Raw genomic sequence first — 3,818 nt, forward strand, 5'->3', positions numbered from 1 at the left:
GTCACTGCCTCTCTAAGAAGTAATCGTAGCTGGTACTATGGACACGACCAATAAATGACGATAATCAGGCAATTTAAGTAATCTGGTGTGTCAACCTTTATTGGATATTGCACCTATTGCCCCCAAAAACTAGTTTAGTTATGGACGCTATGTCAATAAAAACAAAAGCAGACAACAACCATTTATTGCCGTATTAACCACAGGCTGACAATCAGAGGACTAACTTCCAACCTTCTCATTATGTTCAGTCTATAAGGTTCGCGACCAAAGACAATTTTCTGCCTTGGGATTCGAAACTGCCGGCACAGAAAAGTATAGCCAAGTGCAGACAATATTGCAATGGGCTTCCGGGGGTGGGGGGGGGGTGGGGGCCAAGGGGGCGCTTGCCCCCCCCCCGAAAAGAAAAGAAAAAAAAAGGGAAAAAAAAAGAGGTGCGAAGTCATAGTGGTGTAAATTTAATGAGTTGGGGGGGGGAGCAAAATGTCCCTGCCCCCTCTAAAACTGAGAAATCGAGAATATGTTGAGAAATGCAGGAATTTTTTGGGAAAAATATGTTTTGCCCCCCTCTAGAAAAAAATCCTGGCGACGCCCATGGTTAGCTGCAAGAGGTCACCAGCCAAAACGTGCTGCTATGTTTAGTGATTGTGGCTGGTTCTCAGCAGAGTTTGCTAAGCGATGTTTTGCAGGTTATATAGAAGTGTAGCAGCTTTATTATATTTGTGCATTCCTTACAAATACCACGCATTCTTATTTAGAACTCGTAGCATGCGCATCAAGTACTCAGCGCGCGGCATTTGGAGTCTGGATGTCAGACGATTTCCAGCATGCAGTGTACACGGAAAAGTGCTCCGACTGTTACAGGCTTCTACACACTTTGCAATCGGTCTTCGGAAACGAATAACACGTTGTAATTGTTGAGTGATTTTTAAATCTTTGCTTGGAGTTATTCTACGAGACTACGGCAACGTGTACATTTCGTCGTCTTTATAACTATTGACTATTATCCTGTGAGTTTTGTGGCCTGTACTCGCCGAGGATTGTTAGTATTGTATACGATTTCGGACCAATTTTCGTCGAGCTGTCGCACGAACTTCTCGGAACCACATGTGTATGAGATGACACACACGGCTGTAAGCCGAAGTTCACCGCACCAGCGTGGGAGCAGTCTTCACACCGCTTCGCTGTGCCTTGACGTATGGACTCGGAGCCCCCGGAGTCCCCGGAGTCCGGACATTAATTGGTCCGGACAATTGATCGGTAAGTGGCTATGTGTTCCTAGCTCCATGCTATAACTTACATCATCAAACAAGCTATAAACCTCTTCAAAAGCTAAACTGAAATTGGATCGAATACATGAACGTTCTCAACAAGGAAAGCAGGTTATGATGCAAAATCAGTATTATGACCTTGCTTTGCATTTTATGGCGGGAAATTGATTTTGAAAGAAACACTTACAAGTACACTGAAAAATTGAGTACTTACAGCCCATGGACTTTCTGTCATTTTCTTTTATTATATTTTGCCAAAAAAAGCGCATAAATGCAGAGAGATACAAAGCACAAAGGAATATTGTACAATAAAAAATAAATGAAATGGCGATTTTTTTTTGCGAATTTGATTATTCAGGTCCAGCCATCATTATGCAATTTCAACATTCAACATTGGAATTTAACACGAAAGGTGGCTCATTAAATTTTGTATAAAGGCCAAAAAAAAAAAAATCGGTCTCTGGTCAGACCAAAATTCCGGAATTGACGCGGCCACGCGGCTTTTTTTTTTTTTTTTTTTTTCTTTTTTTTCTTTTTTCTTCAAGCTTGGATTGTACAGACAAGGTGGGTACTATTTTGCTTATTTGGTGTCCTCATGTACATTGGTGTCCTCCATAATTTGCCTTGGTGCTTTCGATCATTTGCCTTGGTGCCATTTCCCATTCCTTGGTGCTCTTTGGTAAAAAAAAAAAGAATTGAGGAGGTGCGGAAGTACAGGGCGCTGTTGGAGCTACCGCGAAACATTTTGGAAAAAAAAAAGATCAACGCGCATAATAAAAATCGACGCGCGCGCTGACCAGAGATCGACTTATTTTTTTTTTGGCCTAATAATGGTAAATGTTATGAAATAGTTGTGATTCCGAGAAAATCATCCGTTAAAAGTAACATCCACTGTTACCCTATTTCTGCGGAATCGATTCGATTTTCCCCTGAGAGTACATTGTGCAGGGTTTTGTTTCTGGATGGGGACAGTTATAAAGATTAGTACTTCGATTAAAACATTAATTAAAACCCACACGAACACTCTGTCGTCGCTTACCATTCTACAAAATTAGAGTATAAACAAATTCTGAAAATTGAAACTAAAATTTAGAAGAAACGACGTCAAAAAGTTATATTATATTTACATAAAAAAAACATCACCTAGCGTGAATATGAAAAAGATTTGGAAGAAATTAAAACCAAGATTCTCATTATAAAAGAAATCATTCAAGTTAATATATTTTGTATTAAACCTGGTGCATCATTTCATCGATAATACCCAAATAACATAATCCCCCCCCCCGGCACATCAACTTTCTATAGATACAAAAGCTATGAAACTGAAAGCGTCGACATTTATTTAATAAAACATTAGCGGAAGTATACAACAAAATAATACCATATGTAAATAGCCTCAGTGAATAGGTTAAAAAGCCTCAGCAAACAAAATATGAAACATAAACCACTACAATTATCATGACATTGAATCAAATCCACCTTTACTCTTACTACGGTACAGAAATATCAAATATACCATAACAAGTAATATTTACATGCCCGCTTGACACAAGAAGAAACAATAATAATGATGGGGAAATCGTTCCATAGTATAGTACAGCCAGTAGACCGACCCAGTAAGCCCCGCCCACTGTGCTCGTCTCCATGCAAAACTGCACATTCCAGCCGCGCGCGGCAAACGCGTGCGCGCACACTGTGATTGGCTATGATTGGTCAAAAAATCATGGGCGGGGCTAAGTGGATCGATCAATTATTTCCACGGACTTATATATGACTGCGTTTTCAATAACAGTAATGCAAGACGTGAGTATACAGAAAACGTATTTTTTCTTTATGAGAGGATTTGATCTAATGGATTTGGTCTTTAATTTCCTTATGTACATGGGCTTCGGTGTGGACCTATCGCGGTGGAATTGCGTTATAATCGCGTCAACTCAGCTTGTAAAATATTATCCAATTGCATGATATTCAAATGGACGCGGAACGCGCAAAATCCGTGGGAAACAAAACTTAGTGTACAAAAACTCCATAGGGTTGTCTAAGGGGCGTGGCTAACTCACAAACGGCGATAGGTCAACTGGATATTGCTTTTTATACAAATAATGAATGGTTATGAGTGCAATGCTAGGAATAATTGGGGTCTACCCGATGTTCCCCAACACCTATGTTCCCCAATACCGATGTTCCCCGAAATCCTTTGATTAGGGTTAGGGTTATAGGGTAAGGATTTCGGGGAACATCGGTATTGGGGAACATAGGTATTGGGGAACATAGGTATTGGGGAACATAAACTAGGTATGCACCCGGAATATTTTCATGAGGTGACAGATGAAATTTCATCTGTCACCGAATGAAATTATTCATTATTTGTTTTAAACAACACCTGAATAACTCCTCATCGTCTGATACATATTTACAGTGTGCCGCGTGTTCTCTTCTCAGTCCGATCATGAGTAAACAGAATGTTCCTGTATGTTTTGCGAATTTCGTTTGGCATCATATTTTATTTACTTCTTTGTGTTAGCAGCTGACCTACAAGTTCTGATATTT

Source organism: Patiria miniata, unplaced genomic scaffold, assembly GCF_015706575.1.
Source record: "Patiria miniata isolate m_02_andy unplaced genomic scaffold, ASM1570657v1 HiC_scaffold_20, whole genome shotgun sequence".
Taxonomy (NCBI): Eukaryota; Metazoa; Echinodermata; class Asteroidea; order Valvatida; family Asterinidae; genus Patiria; species Patiria miniata.